The sequence below is a fragment of the Ranitomeya imitator genome, chromosome 1 (assembly GCF_032444005.1).
Source record: "Ranitomeya imitator isolate aRanImi1 chromosome 1, aRanImi1.pri, whole genome shotgun sequence".
Classification (NCBI taxonomy): Eukaryota; Metazoa; Chordata; class Amphibia; order Anura; family Dendrobatidae; genus Ranitomeya; species Ranitomeya imitator.
The window spans coordinates 967,413,469-967,426,078 of record NC_091282.1 but is presented as its reverse complement, the minus strand read 5'-3'; positions in this window follow the sequence as shown (position 1 = coordinate 967,426,078).

Here is a 12,610-nt window from a genome sequence, read left to right as displayed (position 1 = left end):
GACACAGGTTTGCAGTTTCTTTACCTTGGTTTACTGAAGACTCCAGCATCCACAGTCCAGAGCACCAGATCACAGGGCAGGCAGGGTCAGGCCTGCTTGAAGGCAAGTTAGGAGTCCCCTTACCTAGGTGGAAATCAAAAGCCTTCCTCTGGCGCCGTGGTGTTGTAGTCCCTTATGGCTTAAAGCTCCACATAAGGTCCTCACAGATGTTATCTCTCCCTTGGGTAGGATAGGACATAACCCATATGGCTGGTGGCTTGAGGCTGTTTATAGGGACTCTAGCATGCCCCGGCCTCGGAGGGGTGCCACTGTGCCTCCTGGGTGTTAGGTCGGACAGGTAACATAAAGTTCAGCTGTCCTCCCAGTTTTTGATGTAAGTCATAGAGTGCCTTACAATCCTCGGTGTTCCGGCTACTGGTCCTGCGCCTCAGAAGGAGCCTGCTCGGGGCTGGTCTCCCGCTGAAATCCACTCCTGTACTTTGCTCTCCTGCACGCTCTCTGCAATCAATTCGGCTTTCTGAATGTCTTTCCAGGAACTGCTGCACTAGGGCTACACAGCTCCGTAAAACCTTCACCTCCCTCAGATGGCTCCTGTCTGCTTCCTGGCAGGAACCCTCTGGAAAACTGACTGACTCTCCCTACAGACTATCAGTTGTATCTATATGGGGAGTCACGTAGCAAGTAGGATCAAAAGCTCCCCCTGGTGGCCGGGAGTGTGAATGTATTGCATGTTTGTGGTATCTGGTTACAGTTATCCCTTCTTGCCTTCAAGTGTATCATCACTCTCCCCGTGAGGAAAGCAATGCTACTGTGATGACCAGGACCCTGGGTGCCACAGTAATGTCAAGTGACTTTTCATTTCTAGCATATTTCGAGGTTCAGTAGTTGGAAAATCTTATAGTGATTTGCGGTGTTAGAGAGATCTGCCTTCCTGGTTTACCTAACCAGAGTGGGCTAGAGGCTCAGTCAGAGTCTGACACTAGATCAGGAATTTTGACAGATTCCTGCACAGCTGCCCTCAAAACGATGAATTGCTCTTTCAATTCCTCTTGTTCTGTCTGTGGAAGGAGTTTCCCGCTCTTGATGATTGGCACCTCCCACCCATCCTTCATCCTCAACCCAATTATAAACTGTGTTAATTCCTGAATGAATGTCCCCATGACATCCTCATCTTCTCTGTAATAACTCATCCATATGTAACAGTTGTTAAGAGATGTCTGCAGTTGCATACATTAGAGATCTTTTCTTCTGCCATCTTTACATGTCCTGTTACTGCACTCAATTCCTCATAAGTTAACTACAGAAGCAACTCACTGACAATGTTAATCTGTGTTTCCACATCCATTGCTGCTGGCTTTGCTGTTTTGCTTTTACAATGCTGGTCTCCTGTAATTGATGTAGCAGAGCTCACTTGAGGTGCTGTGCTGCTGTATGTTTCAATAGCTGTGCCTCTGCTCAATTACAGTCTTATTCCCTCTCAGGATTTCCCCATATGCGCCACCAATGTTGCATGTAGGACACTCAGTATATGAAGGCGATACAAAGGAAACATGAGTTTGGAGCGCCCGCCAGGGCCTAGGGGTACTCGGTACTGGGTCAGGTCGTCATTAAAGGGGTGGTCACGGTGGCAGCGACCCGGTCCGTGGTCCTGGGCGTTCCACGTAAAAGGGGTTGTAATAAATGGAAAATAAAGTTTGTTTGTGACGCCACCTGTGGTATTCGGTCAGAGACAGCCGATGCTGCTTAAAGGGGTCCACTGTGGTGATGTTATGGCAGCTGTGATGGTATGGCTTCCCACAGGTGAAGCTGAGTCCCCAGGGCTCCCGATGTATTTGGCAAAGATGGTGTGGTGCCAGAAACAAACAGAGGACATGAGGTTGCAGTCTCTTTACCTTTTTCCTGAAGAGTTCAGGCAGCCGCAGTCCAGGGTACTGGTATGGTCCGGCCGACTTGGAAGCAAATCTGGAGTCCCCCTAACCTGGTGGGGTTGGAAGCCTTCCTTCTAGCGCTGTGTTGTAGTCCCTTGCTGCCTTAGGCCTCACACAAGGTCCTCACGTTCTCTCTGTACCCCTTTAGGTAGGACACTACCCACATAACGGGTAACTCGAGCCTTTTTACAGGGTCTCTCAGATGACGCCGGGCTCTATCTGCTACTGTCTTCGGGTGTTAATGGTGGACAGGTGACTTGCAATCCAGCTGTCCGTCGGTTTCTGCCATGGGACATGAAGTTATCCCCACAAACTCCGTCTTCCGGCTACCGTTATCTACGCTTCAGCTTTGAAGGAGTCCAGTCACAGCTCCCTTCAAACTCTTTTCTCTCCTGCGCTCCAATTTCCCCCTGTCTCCTACAGACTGCTCTGTTCTCATTCTTTCCAGGAGCTGCAGCACCTCACTTGGCTGCACACCCCAGCTTTCCTCTCAGACTCTTTCCGTCTGCTTCCACTCTGCTCTGTCAGACACCTCTCTCTGTTTCTCCCATCGACAGACTGACTAACTCCTCCTCCAGATCAGAATATATAAGGAAGTTCTCCTGAATCCGCGTCTCAAGCTCCCCCTTCTGGCCTGGAGTCAGAACAGTGTTGCATGTGCTGAATACCTGTTAAAGGGATCCTTCCTCGCTTCCAAGCATGACATCACTCTCACCGTGAGGAAAGCAATGCCGCTGTAACAATCAGTTTCCTGGGGTGTTACAAGTTCTTGTTGGAATCGTGGGGAAATCTTACTCATGGTCACCATTAAATATAATTGTTCACAGTAGAGGGGGTAACAGTTTACAGGCTCACAACTATCATACAGTTCTGAACAGGAGTTGATTACAAGGGTCTTATTCAAGCTTCTTTTCATCACACAGAATCACTTCTCTTCATGTAATGCTTCATCAACATACAGTGGGGCAAAAAAGTATTTAGTCAGTCAGCAATGGTGCAAGTTCCACCACTTAAAAAGATGAGAGGCGTCTGTAATTTACATCATAGGTAGACCTCAACTATGGGAGACAAACTGAGAAAAAAAAAATCCAGAAAATCACGTTGTCTGTTTTTTAAAATTTTATTTGCATATTATGGTGGAAAATAAGTATTTGGTCAGAAACAAACAATCAAGATTTCTGGCTCGCACAGACCTGTAACTTCTTCTTTAAGAGTCTCCTCTTTCCTCCACTCATTACCTGTAGTAATGGCACCTGTTTAAACTTGTTATCAGTATAAAAAGACACCTGTGCACACCCTCAAACAGTCTGACTCCAAACTCCAGTATGGTGAAGACCAAAGAGCTGTCAAAGGACACCAGAAACAAAATTGTAGCCCTGCACCAGGCTGGGAAGACTGAATCTGCAATAGCCAACCAGCTTGGAGTGAAGAAATCAACAGTGGGAGCAATAATTAGAAAATGGAAGACATACAAGACCACTGATAATCTCCCTCGATCTGGGGCTCCACCCAAAATCCCACCCCGTGGGGTCAGAATGATCACAAGAATGGTGAGCAAAAATACCAGAACCACGCGGGGGGACCTAGTGAATGAACTGCAGAGAGCTGGGACCAATGTAACAAGGCCTACCATAAGTAACACACTACGCCACCATGGACTCAGATCCTACAGTGCCAGACGTGTCCCACTGCTTAAGCCAGTACATGTCCGGGCCCGTCTGAAGTTTGCTAGAGAGCATTTGAATGATCCAGAGGAGTTTTGGGAGAATGTCCTATAGTCTGATGAAACCAAACTGGAACTGTTTGGTAGAAACACATCTTGTCGTGTTTGGAGGAAAAAGAATACTGAGTTGCATCCATCAAACACCATACCTACTGTAAAGCATGGTGGTGGAAACATCATGCTTTGGGGCTGTTTCTCTGCAAAGGGGCCAGGATGACTGATCCGGGTAGATGAAAGAATGAATGGGGCCATGTATCGTGAGATTTTGAGTGCAAACCTCCTTCCATTAGCAAGGGCATTGAAGATGAAACGTGGCTGGGTCTTTCAACATGACAATGATCCAAAGCACACCGCCAGGGCAACGAAGGAGTGGCTTCGTAAGAAGCATTTCAAGGTCCTGGAGTGGCCTAGCCAGTCTCCAGATCTCAACCCTATAGAAAACCTTTGGAGGGAGTTGAAAGTCCGTGTTGCCAAGCGAAAAGCCAAAAACATCACTGCTCTAGAGGGGATCTGCATGGAGGAATGGGCCAACATACCAACAACAGTGTGTGGCAACCTTGTGAAGACTTACAGAAAACGTTTGACCTCTGTCATTGCCAACAAAGGATATATTACAAAGTATTGAGATGAAATTTTGTTTCTGACCAAATACTTATTTTCCACCATAATATGCAAATAAAATGTTAAAAAAACAGACAATGTGATTTTCTGGATTTTTTTTTCTCAGTTTGTCTCCCATAGTTGAGGTCTACCTATGATGTAAATTACAGACGCCTCTCATCTTTTTAAGTGGTGGAACTTGCACTATTGCTGACTGACTAAATACTTTTTTGCCCCACTGTATATGAAAGTCTCTTTTAATATAACTATTCACAGATAACTTCTCTTCACACACAGTGTCTTAACGTAAGCAGAACTGTACCTTTGTCATGCAGTGAGGTGGGGGGAGAGGTGAGTCCGGTGCTATAGCTCTCACATCTATCTTGTGGTACTAAAGATGCGCCTGGCTGTCTTGACCGCTTCTATTATTACAGCAATCGTTTGCCAGGAAGAGCTGGTCTATACTGCTTGTCTGATTTCAGTCTGACGGAGACTTTTTAGCAGACACCTTACTCTTGGATGTCCAGGACACAATAACAACTTTACCAATATACCCTGGGATAGATCTAACCACTCCCTGTCTGCTATTATCATTTAACCCCTATATTTTCTGGATGATTCTAAATCAACAGTGCAGCTTCTATCTGTCACGAGCATATACATGGATTCTGGGGGAACATATACAAGGATGGTTAACATATACATGGATTGGGGGAGAATATGCAAGAATGGGGGGCATATACATGGATTGAGGGCATATATATGTATTGGGGGAGCATATACAAGAATGGGGAAACATACATGGATGTGGTGCATATACATGGATTGGGGGGGCATGTAGTATTCATAGGTGGGGAGCAAGAATGGGGGAGCATACATAAGGATGAGGGAACATACACTAGGATGGGGGAACATATACATGGATTGGAGAAGAATATACTTGGATTGGGGAGCACATACAAGGATGGGGCCATATACAAGGATGGGGAGCATATACACAAGGATGGTGTGAGCATATACAAGGATGCGTGATATATAACAGGATGGGAAGAATATACCAGGATGTGGTGCATATACCAGTATGTGGGGGCATATACCAGGATGGGTGGTATATACAGTTATATGAAAAAGTTTGGGCACCCCTATTAATCTTTAGCTTAATGTTTGATAAAAATTGTTTTTTTGCAACAGCTATTTCAGTTTCATATATCTAATAACTGTTGGACACAGTAATGTTTCTGCCTTGAAATGAGGTTTATTGTACTAACAGAAAATGTGCAATCTGCATTCAAACAAAATTTGACAGGTGCATAAGTATGGGAACCCTTATCATTTTCTTGTTTTAAATACTCCTACCTACTTTTTACTGACTTACTAAAGCACTTTTTTGGGGTTTTCTAACCTCATTGAGCTTTGAACTTCATAGCCAGGTGTATGCAATCATGAGAAAAGCTACTTAAAGTGGCCACTTGCAAGTTGTTCTCCTGTTTGAATCTCCTCTGAAGAGTGGCATCATGGGCTCCTCAAAACAACTGTCTAATGATCTGAAAACAAAGATTATTCAACATAGTTGTTCAGGGTTAGGATACAAAAAGCTGTCTCAGAGATTTAACCTGTCAATTTTCACTGTGAGGAACATAGTAAGGAAATGGAAGAACACAGGTACAGTTCTTGTTAAGGCCAGAAGTGGCAGGCCAAGAAAAACATCAGAAAGGCAGAGAAGAAGAATGGTGAGATCAGTCAAGGACAATCCTCAGACCACCTCCAGAGAGCTGCAGCATCAACTTGCTGCAGATGGTGTCACTGTGCATCGGTCAACTATACAACGCACTTTGCACAAGGAGAAGCTGTATGGGAGAGTGATGCGAAAGAAGCCATTTCTGCAAGCACGCCACAAACAGAGTCGGCTGAGGTATGCAAAAGCACATTTGGAGAAGCCAATTTCTTTTTGGAAGAAGGTCCTGTGGACTGATGAAACCAAGATTGAGTTGTTTGGTCATACAAAAAAGACGTTATGCATGGCGGCCAAAAAACACAGCATTCCAAGAAAAACACTTGGTACCCACAGTAAAATTTGGTGGAGGTTCCATCATGCTTTGGGGCTGTGTGGCCAATGCCGGCACCAGGAATCTTGTTAAAGTTGAGGGAGGCATGGATTCCTCTCAGTATCAGCAGATTCTTGACAAAAATGTTCAAGAATCAGTGACAAAGTTGAAGTTACACAAGGGATGGATCTTTCAGCAAGACAATGATCCAAAACACTGCTCCAAATCTACTCAGGCATTCATGCAGAGGAACAATTACACTGTTCTGGAATGGCCATCCCTGTCCCCAGACCTGAATATCATTGAACATCTGTGGGATCATTTGAAGAGGGCTGCCCATGCTCGGCGACCATCAAACTTAACTGAACTGGAATTGTTTTGTAAAGAGGAATGGTCAAAAATACCTTCATCCAGGATCCAGGAACTCATTAAAAGCTACAGGAAACTACTAGAGGCTGTTATTTTTGCAAAAGGAGGATCTACTAAATATTAATGTCACTTTTCTGGTGGGGTGCCCATACTTATCCACCTGTCAAATTTTGTTTGAATGCAGATTGCACATTTTCTGTTAGTACAATAAACCTCATTTCAAGGCAGAAACATTACTGTGTCCAACAGTTATTAGATATATGAAACTGAAATAGCTGTTGCAAAAAAAACAATTTTTATAAAACATTATGCTTAAGATTAATAGGGGTGCCCAAACTTTTTCATATAACTGTACAAGGATAAGGGGAATATACCAGGATGAGGGATCATATAACAGGAATATAACAGGATTGGGAGCATATTCCTCTATATCTGCAGTCTGGTACCTGCTCCTGTCTGTGGTTGATCTCTGCTGCCCCACTTGCTCTCTGTATAAGTTGTTTTTTTCTAAACTAATGCCTCAGTATTCAGGTTAAATTGCCGTGTTATCGGGGGTGTGCAATAATAACAGGAGTGTGCAGGGGTCGACCCCTGCACACTCCTGTTATTATTGCACACCCCCAAGCCATGAAGATGTTTTCTCACATGCTTCAATAAAGGACTGTCTAACTCCAGGATCGGTGAGTGCTGTTGCAGCTTCTTTGTGATTCATATATATATATATATATATATATATATATATATTATAAAAAACGTGGCCTAAAAAATGTATTTACCTCACAGTGCTGACGACGCGTGGGATGGATCCCAGAAGAAGACATGTCTGCCCCTGGCTGGCTGTAGCTGTCTGGCTGGTCTGGTTCTGTGGCTGGTAACCTGGCTTCTGCTTGCTGGCTGGTTGGCCTGGCTCTGTGGCTGGCAGCCTGGTTTATGCTGGCTGGCCTGGCTCTGTGGCTGGTAGTTTGGTTTCCGCTGGCTGGCTGGCCTGGCTCTCTGGCTGGTAGCCTGGCCTCCGCTGGCTGGCTGGCCTGGCTCTGTGGCTGGTAGCCTAGCTTCCATTGGCTGGCTGGCCCGGCTCTTTGGCTGGTAGCCTGGCTGCCCTGGCTCTGTGGCTGGCAGGTTTAAGCTCTGTGGCTGCTCTGTGGCTGGCAGGTTTGCTCTGTGGCTGGCAGGTTTGCTCTGTGGCTGGAAGGTTTTAGCTCTGTTTGGCTGTCTTGCTGGCTGGTAAATGGATAAGGGCCTCACTGGCATTGTCTATATCTGTTTCCTGGGGGCTGGCCAATTGGATCTGAGCATGCTCAGACTAATAAAATGGATCCGGTGGCCGGATTCGTCTTTTTCCGGATCCGGTGCATTCTGCTGCCCATAGTCTTCTATTGTAGCAAAAAGCCGGAAGCACCGAATCTGAGATTTGAGCATGCTCAGACTAAAAAAATGGATCTGGTAGCTGGATTCGTCTTTTTCCGGATCCGGCGCATTTCGGCGCCCATAGTCTTCCATTGTAGCAAAAAGCCGGAAGCCCCGCATCTGGCGCTGTCGGGATTTTCGCCGTAGACAAAAACGTTACTGTAGACGTTTCTTCGCGATGGAGGAAACAAAATCAGGAAGCTATGCGGTGCGATCCAGCGCTAATACAAATCAATGAGAAAAAAACGGTTCCGTCGGCAGATTTTGCCGGTTCAGTTTTTTCTAAAAAATAGCCTGATCCAGCCTGTCGGAAAAAATCTGATGTGTGAAAGTAGCCTAAGAGGCTTGACTACCACTAAGAACGCTAATAAAAAGCAAAACCTAAGAACCTCTGTAAAGCTTTAAGATTGGCAGATTGCCCCCAATCAAGGATGGCCTGTACTTTAATGGCACCCATTTGAAAACCTTCAGCAGAAACCAGATGACCCAAAAACTGAATCTGCTGCATCTCAAACTGACATTTCTCTAGTTTGGCAAGCAAATGATTGTCACAAAGAACCTAAAGCACATGCCAAACTTTCTCCCAATGCTCCTCATAAGAACCTGTCACGGCCTCAGATACTTGCCTGCCTTCTCCCATCCCTCGGCGCACTCCTGACTCGGTCCCTCGTTGCTCCTCCTCTATCTTCTCCGGATCTCAGCGCGTTGTCACCTCGCGCATGCACGGTCGTGCCTCCTCCGCCACTGGGTTCCCTGGGAGGTCGCGATTTGGTGGCTCCTCCCCAACATGGTGGCGTCCATCGTGTATTTCTTCCCGGCATCTTCCTGGGTACGACGCCTGTGCTTTTTAGGGAATGCGTTGCATTTCTGCCAGCACCTTCTTTATCCTCAGGCCCCTTTTGTCTCTGCCATCCCAGCCCTGTGTCTCTGCCGTCCCTGCGCTGCGTCTCTGCCGTGCCTGCCAGAGTCTCTGCCGTGCCTGCCTTGTGTCTCTGCCATGCCAGCCTTGTGCCTCTTCCGCACTTGCCCCGTGTCTCTGCCATACCAGTCCTGTGTCTGTCGTGCTAGCCTGATGTCTCAGCCGCCCCAGTCCTGTGTCTCTGCTGTGCCACTCCTGTGTCTCCACTGTACCAGTCTGGCATCTAGTCTTGTCTCCCAGTTCTCCCTGCATCAGTCCGTTTCCTTCAGTCCTCAGTCTCTTTTCCTCTCCTCCTTGTAGTTCCCCCTTTGGCTCTAGCAGTTGTCTCCATCCCCCTTGGGCCTGCTCCTAACACTCTCTGTATAGGGGGTGGTTCCATCTGGCCCGCTTGCCCTCAGGGGCTCTAGAACCATGAACCAGAGGGTCCACTCTCGGATTCTTATTCTGAATCCTAATAGTAAGCACAGGCCATAGACCCCGCTGGAACTTCTGCCGCTCAGAAAGAGCTGGTCTTTTTACAGGAAAATCAGACCTGTATCATGTCCTTCATGAAAAAGATGGACACCCGACTCTCCTCACTTCAGTCTACGGATCCTGGTAATGCTTCTCAGCTAGCTGGCCTACAGCAGGAGTTGGCTCAGCAGCGTGACACCCAGGCTCATATTCTTAGTTATATGGACGACTGGTTGCTCTTTTTGCAGTCGGTTGCTTCTACATCTGCCTCAGCTTCTGCTCCCCATCCTCCTCCCCGTTTGGCTAAACCACCTTGGTACAGTGGTGGTCCCAAACTGTGTCGGGGTTTTCTAAATCAATGTCCCCTCCATTTTGAACTTTTGCCCCTGCAATACCCTACTGATTGGGCAAAAGTAGCCTTTTTGAATTCCCATCTGGAGGAGGACACCTTGGCATGGGTTAATCCTCTCTGGGAGCGAGACGATTGATGTGATTTAGGCTGGAATATGAGGCTTTTGTGGGGGCCTTCTGTTGAGGCCTCTTCGGTCGTATAAAAGACGAACTTGCAGGTTGTGGCACTCCAACTGTCTTGGAGGATTTGATTTCCCTGGCTACCCGTATTGATCTTTATTTCCAGGAGCGTGCCTGAGAGAGGAGACTTCTTCGCCCTTCACCTTCCACTTGTAGACCATCCAGTCCTAGACCCGGAACGTCCTCCACGGCGTCTGCTCCTGAACCGATGCAAGTTGATCGTCTCAGGATGTCGGAACAACGACGTAAGGAGAGACGTACTCACGGACTTTGCTTCTATTGCGGGAGTGCCTCCCATCTGCTGCGAGCTTGTCCAGAACGTCAGGAAAACTTTTCCGCCTAGGTCAGGTAAGAAATGCCTCCCTAGGTGTCTGTGATGCCTCTCTACCTCTTACTTTATCGGTCTTATTGCATGTTGGTGGTAAAGGTTTTTCATTAGCCGCTTATATAGATTCGGGCGCGGCGGGGAATATTATTAGGCTCGAGGAGGTCATTAAATTCTCTGTTCCTGTGAGGACCTTAGAAAATCCCCAAATCCTCTTATCTATTAGATGGTAAACCTTTACAGGAGACCATTACTCAAGTTACACTTGAGGTGGAGCTTCAAGTAGGAGCTTTGCATAGGGAGAAAATTGCATTTTATGTTTTAGCCGGTCTTTCTGATACAGTACTTCATGGTCTTCCATGGTTGCGGATCCACGAGCCCTCTTTAAATTGGCATAATGGTAATATTTTGTGCTGACGAGAGTTCTGCCGGGGAGTTGTCTGCTGCCGGTGCGTCCAGTAGGTGCTCCTTCTTCTTTCTCTTCCGGATTGCCCTGCGTCTATGGTTCCTTCTTGGATGTTTTCAACAAAAGGGAGGATGAGAGTCTTCCTCCGCACCGACTCTATGACTGCCCTATTGATCTCTTTCCTGGAGCTACTCCTCCTAGAGGAAGGATCTACCCCCTCTCGCCTACAGAGACGCAAGCCATGTCGGAATATGTTCAAGAGAATCTTGCCAAGGGTTTTATTCGGAAGTCCTCTTCTCCTGCCAGAGCAGGCTTCTTAATCGTAAAGAAAACGGATGGCTCTCTTTGTCCTTGTATTGATTATAGAGGCCTAAACAACATTACGGTGAAGAACAAATACCCACTGCCACTTATTCCTGAGCTCTTCGATCGCTTGAAGGGAGCACAAATTTTTACCAAGCTTGATCTGCGTGGAGCTATAATCTCATTCGAATTCGTGCTGGGGATGAGTGGAAGACCGCATTCAACACTCGTGACGGTCACTATGAGTAGTTATGCCGTTTGGCCTCTGCAACGCTCCTGCGGTATTCCAAGAGTTCGTAAATGACGTATTCCGAGATCTCCTCTACTCCAGTGTTGTGGTTTATCTGGACGACATTCTCATCTTTTCTCCAAATCTCTCCACCCATAGACGAGACGTTTGTCAAGTTTTGCAACGATTAAGGGAGAATCATCATTTTTCCAAGATTGAAAAGTGCATCTTCGAGCAGTACTCTCTGCCCTTCCTTGGTTTTATTGTCTCGAAGCCCGGTCTGGAGATGGATCCCGAGAAGGTATCTGCTGTTCTCAACTGGCCTTGTCGTCTTGGAATAAAAGCAATCCAATGTTTTCTTGGCTTTGCCAATTATTATAGACAGTTCATCCCTCATTTTTTTTTCATTGCCAAGCCAATTTCTGCTCTTGTTTGCAAAGGAGTCAACTCCAATTGTTGGTCCTCTGAAGCTGAAGACGTTTCCAGACTCTGAAGCAAAAGTTTGCTGCTGCTCCTGTGCTTCATCGCCCAGATGCGAATAGGCCATTTATCCTCGAGGTTGACGCACATCCGTTGGAGCTGGTGCCATCCTTTTGCAAAGATCTTCGTCTAACCACTTAGTTACTTGTGGCTTCTTCTCCAAAGCCTTCACCTCTCCTGAACAAAATTATTCCATTGGAGATAAGGAATTACTAGCTATTAAGTTAGCTTTAGAGGAGTGGCGTTTTCTTCTTGAAGGAGCTGCTCATTCTTTCATCATATACACAGATCACAAGAATTTAGCCTATCTTCAGTCTGCTCAAAGGCTCATTCCATGGCAAGCTAGGTGGCCTTTGTTCTTCGGACGGTTTGACTTTGAACTTCATTTTTGACCCGGTAATAAGAATGTCAAGGCGGATGCGCTTTCCAGATCTTTTTTGCCAATGGACGTTGAGGAGAGTCCGGCATATATCGTCGATCCAGCTAGGATCATCACTCTAGCTCCCCTGAGAGTGACCTCTCCACCACCTGGCAAGACATTTGTTCTGGATCAAGACAGAGAGAGAGTTTTGCGTTGGGGACATTCTTCCAAGATTGAAGGTCATGTAGGAGTCAAGAAGACACGCTCTCTTATCTCTCGCCATTATTGGGGGCCGTATCTTAGTCTTGACATCCTGGAGTTCATTGCTTCTTGTCCTTCTGGGCCAAGAACAAGGTCCCCAGACAACTACAATCCGGGCTTCTGCATCCACTGCCTGTGCCTTCTGTCCCTTGGAGCCATATTGCTATGGACTTCATTACTGACTTGCCTTGTTCTTTTAATTGTACTGACATCTTGGTAATCGTGGATCGGTTCTCCAAGATGGCCCACTTTGTTTCTTTGCCAGGACTG